The 16,865-nt window shown below is 42.8% G+C and overlaps 1 protein-coding gene across 1 annotated transcript in view; it reads left to right on the forward strand.

The window, feature by feature from the left end:
- LOC142906280 (uncharacterized) overlaps positions 1 to 13,996 on the forward strand; it is a 35,045-nt gene extending 21,049 nt beyond the window's left edge. The window contains exon 2 of the mRNA XM_076053779.1: positions 1 to 13,996. This exon is cut by the window's left edge and continues 19,935 nt beyond it. The gene's annotated coding sequence lies outside the window, so the exon portion shown is untranslated.
- Positions 13,997 to 16,865: the final 2,869 nt, after the last annotated feature.

Raw genomic sequence — 16,865 nt, forward strand, 5'->3', positions numbered from 1 at the left:
GGGAGACTTTAACATTGAAGTCTATGGGAGACTGTAACATTGGAGTCTATGGGAGACTTTAACATTGGAGTCTATGGGAGACTTTGACATTGGAGTCTATGGGAGACTTTAACATTGCAGTCTATGGGAGACTTTAACATTGGAGTCTATGGGAGACTTTAACATTGAAGTCTATGGGAGACTTTAACATTGGAGTCTATCGGAGGCTTTAACATTGGAGTCTATGAGAGACTTTAACATTGGAGTCTATGGGAGAATGTAACATTGGAGTCTATGGGAGACCGTAACATTGGAGTCTATGTGAGACTGTAACATTGGAGTCTATGGGAGACTTTAACATTGAAGTCTATGGGAGACTGTAACATTGGAGTCTATGGGAGACTTTAACATTGGAGTCTATGGGACACTTTAACAATGGAGTCTATGGGAGGCTTTGACATTGGAGTCTATGGGAGACTTTAACATTGCAGTCTATGGGAGACTTTAACATTGGAGTCTATGGGAGACTTTAACATTGAAGTCTATGGGAGACTTTAACATTGGAGTCTATGGGAGACTTTAACATTGGAGTCTATGGGAGACTTTAACATTGGAGTCTATGGGAGACTGTAACATTGGAGTCTTTGGGAGACTTTAACATTGGAGTCTATGGGAGACTTTAACATTGGAGTCTATGGGAGACTTTAACATTGGAGTCTATGGGAGACTTTAACATTGGAGTCTATGGGAGACTGTAACATTGGAGTCTTTGGGAGACTTTAACATTGGAGTCTGTGGGAGACTTTAACATTGGAGTCTATGGGAGACTTTAACATTGAAGTCTATGGGAGACTTTAACATTGGAGTCTATGGGAGACTTTAACATGGAAGTCTATGGGAGACTTTAACATTGGAGTCTTTGGGAGACCGTAACATTGGAGTCTATGGGAGACCTTAACATTGGAGTCTATGGGAGACCTTAACATTGGAGTCTATGGGAGACTTTAACATTGGAGTCTATGGGAGACTTTAACATTGGAGTCTATGGGAGACTTTAACATTGGAGTCTATGGGCGACTTTAACATTGGAGTCTATGAGAGACTGTAACATTGGAGTCTATGGGAGACATTAACATTGGAGTCTATGGGAGACTTTAACATTGGAGTCTATGGGAGACTTTAACATTGCAGTCTATGGGAGACTTTAACATTGGAGTCTATGGGAGACTTTAACATTGAAGTCTATGGGAGACTTTAACATTGGAGTCTATGGGAGATTTTATCATTGGAGTCTATGGGAGACTTTAACATTGAAGTCTATGGGAGACTTTAACATTGGGGTCTATGGGAGACTTTATCATTGGAGTCTATGGGAGACTTTAACATTGGAGTCTATGGGAGACTGTAACATTGGAGACTTTGGGAGACTTTAACATTGGAGTCTATGGGAGACTTTAACATTGGAGTCTATGGGAGACTTTAACATTGGAGTCTATGGGAGACTTTAACATTGGAGTCTATTGGATACTTTAACATTGGAGTCTATGGGAGACCTTAACACTGGAGTCTATGGGAGACCTTAACATTAGAGTCTATGGGAGACTGTAACATTGGTGTCTGTGGGAGACTTTATCTTTGGAGTCTATGGGAGACTTTAACATTGGAGTCTATGGGAGACTGTAACATTGGAGTCTATGGGAGACTTTAACATCGGAGTCTATGGGAGACTTTAACATTGGAGTCTATGGGAGACTTTAACATTGGAGTCTATGGGAGACTTTAACATTGCAGTCTATGGGAGACTTTAACATTGTAGTCTATGGGAGACTTTAACATAGAAGTCTATGGCAGACTTTAATATTGGAGTCTATGGGAGACCTTAACATTGGAGTCTATGGGAGACCTTAACATCGGAGTCTATGGGAGACTTTAACATTGAAGTCTATGGGAGACTTTAACATTGGAGTCTATGGGAGACTTTAACATTGGAGTCTATTGGAGACTTTAACATTGGAGTCTATGGGAGACTGTAACATTGGAGTCTATGGGAGACCTTAACATTGGAGTCTATGGGAGACTTTAACATTGGAGTCTATGGGAGACTTTAACATTGGAGTCTATGGGAAACTTTAACATTGTAGTCTATGGGAGACTTTAACATTGGAGTCTATGGGAGACTTTAACATTGGAGTCTATGGGAGACTTTAACATTGGAGTCTATGGGAGACTGTAACATTGGAGTCTATGTGAGACTGTAACATTGGAGTCTATGGGAGACTTTAACATTGGAGTCTATAACAGATTGTAACATTGGAGTCTATGGGAGACTTTAACATTGAAGTCTATGGGTGACTTTAACATTGGAGTCTTTGGGAGACTTTAACATTGGAGTCTATGGGAGACCGTAACATTGGAGTCTATGGGAGACCTTAACATTGGAGTCTATGGGAGACCTTAACATTGGAGTCTATGGGAGACTTTAACATTGGAGTCTATGGGAGACTTTAACATTGGAGTCTATGGGAGACATTAACATTGGAGTCTGTGGGAGACTTTAACATTGGAGTCTATGACAGACTGTAACATTGGAGTCTATGGGAGACTTTAACATTGGAGTCTATGACAGACTGTAACATTGGAGTCTATGGGAGACTTTAACATTGAAGTCTATGGGAGACTTTAACATTGGAGTCTATGGGAGACTTTAACATGGAAGTCTATGGGAGACTTTAACATTGGAGTCTTTGGGAGACTTTAACATTGGAGTCTATGGGAGACCGTAACATTGGAGTCTATGGGAGACCTTAACATTGGAGTCTATGGGAGACCTTAACATTGGAGTCTATGGGAGACTTTAACATTGGAGTCTATGGGAGACTTTAACATTGGAGTCTATGGGAGACTTTAACATTGGAGTCTATGGGAGACTTTAACATTGGAGTCTATGAGAGACTGTAACATTGGAGTCTATGGGAGACATTAACATTGGAGTCTATGGGAGACTTTAACATTGGAGTCTATGGGAGACTTTAACATTGGAGTCTATGGGAGACTTTAACATTGGAGTCTATGGGAGACTGTAACATTGGAGTCTATGGGAGACTTTAACATTGGAGTCTATGGGAGACTTTAACATTGGAGTCTATGGGAGACTTTAACATTGGAGTCTATGGGAGACTGTAACATTGGAGTCTATGGGAGACTTTAACATTGGAGTCTATGGGAGACTTTAACATTGAAGTCTATGGGAGACTGTAACATTGCAGTCTATGGGAGACTTTAACAATGGAGTCTATGGGAGACTTTAACATTGAAGTCTATGGGAGACTTTAACATTGGAGTCTATGGGAGACTTTAACATTGGAGTCTATGGGAGACTTTAACATTGAAGTCTATGGGAGACTTTAACATTGGAGTCTATGGGAGACTTTATCATTGGAGTCTATGGGAGACTTTAACATTGGAGTCTATGGGAGACTTTAACATTGGAGTCTATGGGAGACTTTAACATTGGAGTCTATGGGAGACTTTAACAATGAAGTCTATGGGAGACTTTAACATTGGAGTCTCTGGGAGACTTTAACATTGGAGTCTATGGGAGATTTTAACATTGGAGTTTATGGGAGACTGTAACATTGGAGTCTTTGGGAGACTTTAACATTGGAGTCTATGGGAGACTTTAACATTGGAGTCTATGGGAGACTTTAACATTGGAGTCTATGGGAGACTTTAACATTGGAGTCTATGGGAGACTTTAACATTGCAGTCTATGGGAGACTTTAACATTGGAGTCTATGGGAGACTTTAACATTGAAGTCTATGGGAGACTTTAACATTGGAGTCTATGGGAGACTTTAACATTGGAGTCTATGGGAGACTGTAACATTGGAGTCTATGGGAGACTTTAACATTGGAGTCTATGGGAGACTTTAACATTGGAGTCTATGGGAGACTTTAACATTGGAGTCTATGGGAGACTTTAACAATGCAGTCTATGGGAGACTTTAACATTGTAGTCTATGGGAGACTTTAACATAGAAGTCTATGGCAGACTTTAATATTGGAGTCTATGGGAGACTTTAACATTGAAGTCTATGGGAGACTTTAACATTGGAGTCTATGGGAGACTTTAACATTGGAGTCTATTGGAGACTTTAACATTGGAGTCTATGGGAGACTGTAACATTGGAGTCTATGGGAGACCTTAACATTGGAGTCTATGTGAGACCTTAACATTGGAGTCTATGGGAGACTTTAACATTGGAGTCTATGGGAGACTTTAACATTGGAGTCTATGGGAAACTTTAACATTGTAGTCTATGGGAGACTTTAACATTGGAGTCTATGAGAGACTGTAACATTAGAGTCTATGGGAGACTTTAACATTGGAGTCTATGGGAGACTTTAACATTGGAGTCTATGGGAGACTTTAACATTGGAGTCTATGGGAGACTGTAACATTGGAGTCTATGTGAGACTGTAACATTGGAGTCTATGTGAGACTTTAACATTGGAGTCTATGGGAGACTGTAACATTGGAGTCTATGTGAGACTTTAACATTGAAGTCTATGGGAGACTTTAACATTGGAGTCTTTGGGAGACTTTAACATTGGAGTCTATGGGAGACCGTAACATTGGAGTCTATGGGAGACCTTAACATTGGAGTCTATGGGAGACCTTAACATTGGAGTCTATGGGAGACTTTAACATTGGAGTCTATGGGAGACTTTAACATTGGAGTCTATGGGAGACTTTAACATTGGAGTCTATGAGAGACCGTAACATTGGAGTCTATGGGAGACCTTAACATTGGAGTCTATGGGAGACTTTAACATTGGAGTCTATGAGAGACTGTAACATTGGAGTCTATGGGAGACATTAACATTGGAGTCTATGGGAGACTTTAACATTGGAGTCTATGGGAGACTTTAACATTGGAGTCTATGGGAGACTTTGACATTGGAGTCTATGGGAGACTTTAACATTGCAGTCTATGGGAGACTTTAACATTGGAGTCTATGGGAGACTTTAACATTGGAGTCTATGGGAGACTTTAACATTGGAGTCTATGGGAGACTGTAACATTGGAGTCTATGGGAGACCTTAACATTGGAGTCTATGGGAGACCTTAACATTGGAGTCTATGTGAGACTGTAACATTGGAGTCTATGGGAGACTTTAACATTGAAGTCTATGGGAGACTGTAACATTGGAGTCTATGGGAGACTTTAACATTGGAGTCTATGGGAGACTTTAACATTGGAGTCTATGGGAGACTTTAACATTGGAGTCTATGGGAGACTTTAACATTGGAGTCTATGGGAGACTTTAACATTGGAGTCTATGGGAGACTGTAACATTGGAGTCTATGGGAGACTTTAACATTGGAGTCTATGGGAGACTTTAACATTGGAGTCTATGGGAGACTTTAACATTGGAGTCTATGGGAGACTGTAACATTGGAGTCTATGGGAGACTTTAACATTGGAGTCTATGGGAGACTTTAACATTGAAGTCTATGGGAGACTGTAACATTGGAGTCTATGGGAGACTTTAACAATGGAGTCTATGGGAGACTTTAACATTGAAGTCTATGGGAGACTTTAACATTGGAGTCTATGGGAGACTTTAACATTGGAGTCTATGGGAGACTTTAACATTGAAGTCTATGGGAGACTTTAACATTGGAGTCTATGGGAGACTTTATCATTGGAGTCTATGGGAGACTTTAACATTGGAGTCTATGGGAGACTTTAACATTGGAGTCTATGGGAGACTTTAACATTGGAGTCTATGGGAGACTTTAACAATGAAGTCTATGGGAGACTTTAACATTGGAGTCTCTGGGAGACTTTAACATTGGAGTCTATGGGAGATTTTAACATTGGAGTTTATGGGAGACTGTAACATTGGAGTCTTTGGGAGACTTTAACATTGGAGTCTATGGGAGACTTTAACATTGGAGTCTATGGGAGACTTTAACATTGGAGTCTATGGGAGACTTTAACATTGGAGTCTATGGGAGACTTTAACATTGCAGTCTATGGGAGACTTTAACATTGGAGTCTATGGGAGACTTTAACATTGAAGTCTATGGGAGACTTTAACATTGGAGTCTATGGGAGACTTTAACATTGGAGTCTATGGGAGACTGTAACATTGGAGTCTATGGGAGACTTTAACATTGGAGTCTATGGGAGACTTTAACATTGGAGTCTATGGGAGACTTTAACATTGGAGTCTATGGGAGACTTTAACAATGCAGTCTATGGGAGACTTTAACATTGTAGTCTATGGGAGACTTTAACATAGAAGTCTATGGCAGACTTTAATATTGGAGTCTATGGGAGACTTTAACATTGAAGTCTATGGGAGACTTTAACATTGGAGTCTATGGGAGACTTTAACATTGGAGTCTATTGGAGACTTTAACATTGGAGTCTATGGGAGACTGTAACATTGGAGTCTATGGGAGACCTTAACATTGGAGTCTATGTGAGACCTTAACATTGGAGTCTATGGGAGACTTTAACATTGGAGTCTATGGGAGACTTTAACATTGGAGTCTATGGGAAACTTTAACATTGTAGTCTATGGGAGACTTTAACATTGGAGTCTATGAGAGACTGTAACATTAGAGTCTATGGGAGACTTTAACATTGGAGTCTATGGGAGACTTTAACATTGGAGTCTATGGGAGACTTTAACATTGGAGTCTATGGGAGACTGTAACATTGGAGTCTATGTGAGACTGTAACATTGGAGTCTATGTGAGACTTTAACATTGGAGTCTATGGGAGACTGTAACATTGGAGTCTATGTGAGACTTTAACATTGAAGTCTATGGGAGACTTTAACATTGGAGTCTTTGGGAGACTTTAACATTGGAGTCTATGGGAGACCGTAACATTGGAGTCTATGGGAGACCTTAACATTGGAGTCTATGGGAGACCTTAACATTGGAGTCTATGGGAGACTTTAACATTGGAGTCTATGGGAGACTTTAACATTGGAGTCTATGGGAGACCTTAACATTGGAGTCTATGTGAGACTGTAACATTGGAGTCTATGGGAGACTTTAACATTGAAGTCTATGGGAGACTGTAACATTGGAGTCTATGGGAGACTTTAACATTGGAGTCTATGGGAGACTTTAACATTGGAGTCTATGGGAGACTTTAACAATGGAGTCTATGGGAGACTTTGACATTGGAGTCTATGGGAGACTTTAACATTGCAGTCTATGGGAGACTTTAACATTGGAGTCTATGGGAGACTTTAACATTGAAGTCTATGGGAGACTTTAACATTGGAGTCTATGGGAGACTTTAACATTGGAGTCTATGGGAGACTTTAACATTGGAGTCTATGGGAGACTTTAACATTGGAGTCTATGGGAGACTGTAACATTGGAGTCTTTGGGAGACTTTAACATTGGAGTCTATGGGAGACTTTGACATTGGAGTCTATGGGAGACTTTAACATTGCAGTCTATGGGAGACTTTAACATTGGAGTCTATGGGAGACTTTAACATTGGAGTCTATGGGAGACTTTAACATTGGAGTCTATGGGAGACTGTAACATTGGAGTCTATGGGAGACCTTAACATTGGAGTCTATGGGAGACCTTAACCTTGGAGTCTATGTGAGACTGTAACATTGGAGTCTATGGGAGACTTTAACATTGAAGTCTATGGGAGACTTTAACATTGGAGTCTATGGGAGACTTTAACATGGAAGTCTATGGGAGACTTTAACATTGGAGTCTTTGGGAGACTTTAACATTGGAGTCTATGGGAGACCGTAACATTGGAGTCTATGAGAGACCTTAACATTGGAGTCTATGGGAGACATTAACATTGGAGTCTATGGGAGACTTTAACATTGGAGTCTATGGGAGACTTTAACATTGGAGTCTTCGGGATACTTTAACATTGGAGTCTATGGGAGACCGTAACATTGGAGTCTATGGGAGACCTTAACATTGGAGTCTATGGGAGACCTTAACATTGGAGTCTATGGGAGACTTTAACATTGGAGTCTATGGGAGACTTTAACATTGGAGTCTATGGGAGACATTAACATTGGAGTCTATGGGAGACTTTAACATTGGAGTCTATGGGAGACTTTAACATTGGAGTCTATGGGAGACTTTAACATTGGAGTCTATGGGAGACTGTAACATTGGAGTCTATGGGAGACTTTAACATTGGAGTCTATGGGAGACTTTAACATTGGAGTCTATGGGAGACTTTAACAATGGAGTCTATGGGAGACTGTAACATTGGAGTCTATGGGAGACTTTAACATTGGAGTCTATGGGAGACTTTAACATTGAAGTCTATGGGAGACTGTAACATTGGAGTCTATGGGAGACTTTAACAATGGAGTCTATGGGAGACTTTAACATTGAAGTCTATGGGAGACTTTAACATTGGAGTCTATGGGAGACTTTAACATTGGAGTCTATGGGAGACTTTAACATTGAAGTCTATGGGAGACTTTAACATTGGAGTCTATGGGAGACTTTATCATTGGAGTCTATGGGAGACTTTAACATTGGAGTCTATGGGAGACTTTAACATTGGAGTCTATGGGAGACTTTAACATTGGAGTCTATGGGAGACTTTAACATTGAAGTCTATGGGAGACTTTAACATTGGAGTTTATGGGAGACTGTAACATTGGAGTCTTTGGGAGACTTTAGCATTGGAGTCTATGGGAGACTTTAACATTGGAGTCTATGGGAGACTTTAACATTGGAGTCTATGGGAGACTTTAACATTGGAGTCTATGGGAGACTTTAACATTGCAGTCTATGGGAGACTTTAACATTGGAGTCTATGGGAGACTTTAACATTGAAGTCTATGGGAGGCTTTAACATTGAAGTCTATGGGAGACTTTAACATTGGAGTCTATGAGAGACTGTAACATTGGAGTCTATGGGAGACATTAACATTGGAGTCTATGGGAGACTTTAACATTGGAGTCTATGGGAGACTTTAACATTGGAGTCTATGGGAGACTTTAACATTGAAGTCTATGGGAGGCTTTAACATTGAAGTCTATGGGAGACTTTAACATTGGAGTCTATGAGAGACTGTAACATTGGAGTCTATGGGAGACATTAACATTGGAGTCTATGGGAGACTTTAACATTGGAGTCTATGGGAGACTTTAACATTGCAGTCTATGGGAGACTTTAACATTGGAGTCTATGGGAGACTTTAACATTGGAGTCTATGGGAGACTTTAACATTGGAGTCTATGGGAGACTGTAACATTGGAGTCTATGGGAGACCTTAACATTGGAGTCTATGGGAGACCTTAACATTGGAGTCTATGTGAGACTGTAACATTGGAGTCTATGGGAGACTTTAACATTGGAGTCTATGGGAGACTTTAACATGGAAGTCTATGGGAGACTTTAACATTGGAGTCTTTGGGAGACTTTAACATTGGAGTCTATGGGAGACCGTAACATTGGAGTCTATGGGAGACCTTAACATTGGAGTCTATGGGAGACCTTAACATTGGAGTCTATGGGAGACTTTAACATTGGAGTCTATGGGAGACTTTAACAATGGAGTCTATGGGAGACTTTAACATTGGAGTCTATGGGAGACATTAACATTGGAGTCTATGGGAGACTTTAACATTGGAGTCTATGGGAGACTTTAACATTGGAGTCTATGGGAGACTTTAACATTGGAGTCTATGGGAGACTGTAACATTGGAGTCTATGGGAGACTGTAACATTGGAGTCTATGGGAGACTTTAACATTGCAGTCTATGGGAGACTTTAACATTGGTATCTATGGGAGACTTTAACATTGAAATCTATGGGAGACTTTAACATTGGAGTCTATGGGAGACTTTAACATTGGAGTCTATGGGAGACTTTAACATTGGAGTCTATGGGAGACTGTAACATTGGAGTCTTTGGGAGACTTTAACATTGGAGTCTATGGGAGACTTTAACATTGGAGTCTATGGTAGACTTTAACATTGGAGTCTATGGGAGACTTTAACATTGGAGTCTATGGGAGACTTTAACATTGGAGTCTATGGGAGACATTAACATTGGAGTCTGTGGGAGACTTTAACATTGGAGTCTATGACAGACTGTAACATTGGAGTCTATGGGAGACTTTAACATTGAAGTCTATGGGAGACTTTAACATTGGAGTCTATGGGAGACTTTAACATGGAAGTCTATGGGAGACTTTAACATTGGAGTCTTCGGGAGACTTTAACATTGGAGTCTATGGGAGACCGTAACATTGGAGTCTATGGGAGACCTTAACATTGGAGTCTATGGGAGACCTTAACATTGGAGTCTATGGAAGACTTTAACATTGGAGTCTATGCGAGACTTTAACATTGGAGTCTATGGGAGACTTTAACATTGGAGTCTATGGGAGACATTAACATTGGAGTCTATGGGAGACTTTAACATTGGAGTCTATGGGAGACTTTAACATTGGAGTCTATGGGAGACTTTAACATTGGAGTCTATGGGAGACTTTAACATTGGAGTCTATGGGAGACTGTAACATTGGAGTCTATGGGAGACTTTAACATTGCAGTCTATGGGAGACTTTAACATTGGAGTCTATGGGAGACTTTAACATTGAAGTCTATGGGAGACTTTAACATTGGAGTCTATGGGAGACTTTAACATTGGAGTCTATGGGAGACTTTAACATTGGAGTCTATGGGAGACTGTAACATTGGAGTCTTTGGGAGACTTTAACATTGGAGTCTATGGGAGACGTTAACATTGGAGTCTATGGGAGACTTTAACATTGGAGTCTATGGGAGACTTTAACATTGGAGTCTATGGAAGACTTTAACATTGGAGTCTATGGGAGACATTAACATTGGAGTCTGTGGGAGACTTTAACATTGGAGTCTATGACAGACTGTAACATTGGAGTCTATGGGAGACTTTAACATTGAAGTCTATGGGAGACTTTAACATTGGAGTCTATGGGAGACTTTAACATGGAAGTCTATGGGAGACTTTAACATTGGAGTCTTCGGGAGACTTTAACATTGGAGTCTATGGGAGACCGTAACATTGGAGTCTATGGGAGACCTTAACATTGGAGTCTATGGGAGACCTTAACATTGGAGTCTATGGGAGACTTTAACATTGGAGTCTATGGGAGACTTTAACATTGGAGTCTATGGGAGACTTTAACATTGGAGTCTATGGGAGACATTAACATTGGAGTCTATGGGAGACTTTAACATTGGAGTCTATGGGAGACTTTAACATTGGAGTCTATGGGAGACTTTAACATTGGAGTCTATGGGAGACTGTAACATTGGAGTCTATGGGAGACTTTAACATTGGAGTCTATGGGAGACTTTAACATTGGAGTCTATGGGAGACTTTAACATTGGAGTCTATGGGAGACTTTAACATTGGAGTCTATGGGAGACTTTAACATTGAAGTCTATGGGAGACTGTAACATTGGAGTCTATGGGAGACTTTAACAATGGAGTCTATGGGAGACTTTAACATTGAAGTCTATGGGAGACTTTAACATTGGAGTCTATGGGAGACTTTAACATTGGAGTCTATGGGAGACTTTAACATTGAAGTCTATGGGAGACTTTAACATTGGAGTCTATGGGAGACTTTATCATTGGAGTCTATGGGAGACTTTAACATTGGAGTCTATGGGAGACTTTAACATTGGAGTCTATGGGAGACTTTAACATTGGAGTCTATGGGAGACTTTAACATTGAAGTCTATGGGAGACTTTAACATTGGAGTCTCTGGGAGACTTTAACATTGGAGTCTATGGGAGACTTTAACATTGGAGTTTATGGGAGACTGTAACATTGGAGTCTTTGGGAGACTTTAACATTGGAGTCTATGGGAGACTTTAACATTGGAGTCTATGGGAGACTTTAACATTGGAGTCTATGGGAGACTTTAACATTGGAGTCTATGGGAGACTTTAACATTGCAGTCTATGGGAGACTTTAACATTGGAGTCTATGGGAGACTTTAACATTGAAGTCTATGGGAGGCTTTAACATTGGAGTCTATGGGAGACTTTAACATTGGAGTCTATGGGAGACTTTAACATTGGAGTCCATGGGTAGAGACTTTAACATTGGAGTCTATGGGAGACTTTAACATTGGAGTCTATGGGAGACTTTAACATTGGAGTCTTTGGAAGACTTTAACATTGGAGTCTATGGGAGACTTTAATATTGGAGTCTATGGGAGACTTTAACATTGGAGTCCATGGGTAGAGACTTTAACATTAGAGTCTATGGGAGACTTTAACATTGGAATCTATGGCAGACTTTAACATTGGAGTCTATGGGAGATTTTAACATTGGAGTCTATGGGAGACTAACATTGCAGTCTATGGGAGACTTTAACATTGGAGTCCATGGGTAGAGACTTTAGCATTTGAGTCTATGAGAGACCTTAACATTGGAGTCTATGGGAAACTTTAACATTGGCGTCCTCTGGTCTAACACCGTTTGAGATGAGGCTCAAAAGAAAGCTGTCTCTGGCGTGGGCCAATCAGTTTCAAGGATAATGCCACATATCCTATCAGAGTGTGATTTATGTTTGTATTCTGACTACAAGTATTGTGGTTAATGCAGACATGATTCCTCGTAAAAGATTTCAGTTTGGTGTTTTAACATCTGAACACAGCGGTTTTGTTTGCCAGAAAAAGGGGCAAACCTCTTCTCATATATTGGTAGTGGCCAAGGAGGTCCCGTGATGTAACTGTCGGTTTAACACGAAGACTTTCGCGTCCAATATCCACAGTGAAGGTTTTTTTTTGGTTGGGTTAGATCGCGTAAATATATGCATGTGGTGTCGTTAAAGCCGCCACCACCCGACAGCCAATTAGCAAAGGGTTGTCACGTAAACAGAACGTGCCATTTCGTTTCTAGTACAGCACTAGCAGGTTGTGCGTTAGAGAGTAAATCCACGAGTTTGTAAGTGAGGTGGACGAACCCAAATCAACTCCCCCTGTATTATGGACCCTACGTATTTATGACCATTGTACGCAATTGTCTTGTGTTTTCAAACGAGTGAGAACCGCAGGGCTGCAATGCTGCGGCAAAGGTTAAGGGAGCCCCGCTTGATCGTGACGACGACGATGTTTTAACCCCAACCCAACATAAAAAATTAACAAGAAAATCTCAACTTTTACGATGTCACAGGGCAGGAGGGAGTTGAACAGCAGAGGGCAGTAATGGGACTGTGTCCACTGTGGGGTCCCGTCTACATCTGGGTTTCCGTGAGCCCGCGCCGAGATGATCTTCGATGATGTCCGCTGCAATGTGAGTGTCCCAAACGACGCGGGCCACACTTTGTTGAGCGGCTGCCATTTGCGGTGGCCCAGGCCGCTTCTGAACGAGAAGTTGCCGGCTTCAGTGGGAGGGAGGGGTGGCTTTGGGCGTTGTATTTGTGGTGTTGTATTTGCCGGCGGAACGTCGTACTCGGAGTGTACATCTTGTGCCTTTGCTTTCCAACACACAACGCGGTGGTGCTGTACCTGAATGGGCACGTTCTGTTTACGCGACACACCTCGCTAATTCGCTGTGTCGGGTGGTGGTGGGTTCAACGACACAGTTATATGTTGTAACGCGATCTAACACAACAAAACCTGTATTATGGATGATATTGGTTGCGAAAGCCTACGACGTGGTAAACTTTGTATGTATGCTGGGTGATTTATTTACCTAACTTGTACTTTGCACTAATGTCGTGTGTTTGTTGTTGTAACGGTCTGACCCCATGGCCCCAAACTGGACGTCTGTGAGTAAAGAGCTTTGTTGCTCATCGGATTCCTCTAAATACAAGGTTACGATTCCGTGCGTGTGTGCCGGTGCCGCTGTAGGTTTCCACCTGATGATGCTCGGCCACCAGCGTGTTGTGTTGGCCAGATGGCTCCTGAGAAATCACAACTTGATAGCTCAGTTGGGGGGCTGTACCTGGTGAGTTAAATACAAAGTTTAGTTTTATTGGTGTGTACATTTTGTAAAACTTATTTGTTCACCTTTCCCTACTCTCTGCACTCGTTTTGTGTATTTAAAAAAAACAAGAATAGTTTTTTTTACCCTTTCTGGCAATAAAACAGCTGGGTTAAGATGTTCAAACAATAAATAGTAAAAAAAAAACAATGCATATATTGTTGGGGCATGTTTTGTTTGCATGTTTCACCACAAGGGCCGTGTGTGGTTAAAGCAGTCACGTTATTCTTTGCAAAAGGTATCTATTTAGTGTTTGAAAATCTTACACCACACTGCTGTTTATTGCCAAAAAGGGTAAAACCCTCTTATATTTTCACTTCGACACACTCATCTACACACTCACCTAGACACTCACCTACACACCTAGACACTCACACACTCACCTAGACACTCATCTAGACACTCACCTACACACTCACCTACACACTCACCTACACACTCACGTACACACTCACCTACACACTCACCTACACACTCAGCTAGACACTCACCTAGACACTCACCTACACACTCACCTAGACACTCACCTAGACACTCACCTAGACACTCACCTACACACGTAGACACTCACCTAGACACTCACCTACACACTCACCTACACACTCACCTACACAACAACCGCCATTCGCCATTAAGTGGTGGTGACGTCACCACGACGCTTGTGCCAGGCCATGTGCACCTTGAGGCCACGTGAAGTGTCCAACGCCCGCTGGCAGGAGGTCACGGGGCAGATCCAGGTGCCACGGGTCGACTGACTGAGATGACTGGCTGATGCACCACCTGTGCCCCCTACTGTGCCAACGTGCTGTGCTTTAGCCACCCGGTGCTCCGCTCGCTGTTGTGAGCGTCGCTCCTCCGCCCTCCGTTGTTGTTGGAGGGCGACTGCCTCCAACTGCCCAGTAGCGTCCTTCACGAGCCTCCTCCACAGAGGCCGATCTTGACACCGCTGGTACAAGTCATCGGCAAGTCCACTCAGCTCCACGTCCTCCTGTACCACATCACTCCATCTCCTCTCTTGCCCGTGCCGCGCCCGTCTAGCCCCCTCGATCCCGCCGAACAAAAGCTGTTTCGGCATGCGGTGGCTGGGCATGCGGGCTACATGACCCAGCCAACGCAGGAGGAGCTCACCGATGGGACCCTGCCCAGATCTTTCAAGGATTTGTGAGCTCCTCACACAATCCAGCCTGGTTAACCCCACGATGGATCGTAGGCAGGCTAGCCTAAATGTTTCTAACTGGCGAAGATGTTCCATTAAGGGGGCCCACGTTTCGCAAGCGTAGAGAAGGGAGGGAATGACCGTGGCCAAGAAGACCTGAAGCTTAGTGCGGAGCGACAGACCAGGTAGCTTCCACACAGCGTTACGCAACCGATGAAAAGATATTGCCGCTCGGCTGATTTGGAGTGAGACCTCTGCTGTTAAACTGGAGCGGGTCATAAGCACACTGCCCAGGTTTGGGAACTCTCCACTCTCTCCACAACTGCCCCATCACCGATTAGGAGTTGTGGGGGTGGAGTGTCTGATGGTACAAAATATTTAGGCAGGTGCTTAGTTTTGGTGGGGCTGATGGTAAGGCCCCATCTCTTAGTGGCACGCTCCAGTCTCAGCAGCAGCGTCTCCAACTCCTCTGAATGAGCAGCTATTACCAAATCATCGGCATACATAACGTGGTTGAGCAATAGGGAGCCATCCCTTGACCGTACCCGGGCACCGATCAGCCTCCCATTATATCTGTAACAAATGGAGATTCCCCCGGTACAGCTATTGAAGGCTTCACGAACTACGTGGTCAAAATAGATGTTAAATAATGTGAGAGCCAGAGGACATCCCTGTCGCACCCCAAGGTGTACAGGGAATGACTGACTCCCGGCCACGTAGTTTTACCCGGGCCCGCTCACCATCATGAAGGTCCTTAATTATCGTGAGCAGAGGGTCAGGGACTCCAAAAGCACGAAGAACAACCCAGAGCCCAGGCCTCCTGATGGTATCATAGGCCTTGACCAGGTCAATAAAGCAGAGATGTAGGTCTTGTTGGAATTCCCTACACCTTACCTACACACTCACCTACACACCTACATACTCGCCTACACACTCACCTAGACACTCACCTAGCCACGCACCTCCACACTCACCTCCACACTCACCTACACACTCACCAAGACACTCACCTAGCTACTCACCTACATACTCACCTCCACACTCACCTACACACTCACCAAGACACTCACCTAGCCACTCACCTACACACTCACCTCCACACTCACCTAGACACCTACACACTCACCTATACACTCACCTACACACTCACTAACACACTCACCTACATACACACCTACACACTCGCCTACACACTCACCTACACACTCACCAACTCACCTACACACTCACCTAGACACCTAGACACTCACCTAGACACTCACCTACACACTCACCTACACACTCACCTCCACACTCACCTAGACACTCACCTACACACTCACCTCCACACTCACTTAGACACTCATTTACACACTCACCTACACACCTACTCACCTACACACTCACCTACACACTCACCTACTCACCTACTCACCTACACACTCACCTACACACTCACCTACACACTCATCTACACACTCACCTACTCACCTACACACTCACCTAGACACTCACCTCCACACTCACCTAGACACTCACCTACACACTCACCTAGACACCTACACACTCACCTACACACTCACCTACTCACCTACACACTCACTTAGACACTCAGCTCGACACTCACCTGCATACTCACCTACATACTCACCTACACACTCACCTACACACTCACCTACTCACCTACACACTCACCTCCACACTCACCTAGACACTCACCTACAC

Source organism: Petromyzon marinus, chromosome 62 (assembly GCF_048934315.1).
Source record: "Petromyzon marinus isolate PM22_M1 ecotype Great Lakes invasive population chromosome 62, UKy_Petmar_22M1.pri1.0, whole genome shotgun sequence".
NCBI classification, from domain to species: Eukaryota; Metazoa; Chordata; class Hyperoartia; order Petromyzontiformes; family Petromyzontidae; genus Petromyzon; species Petromyzon marinus.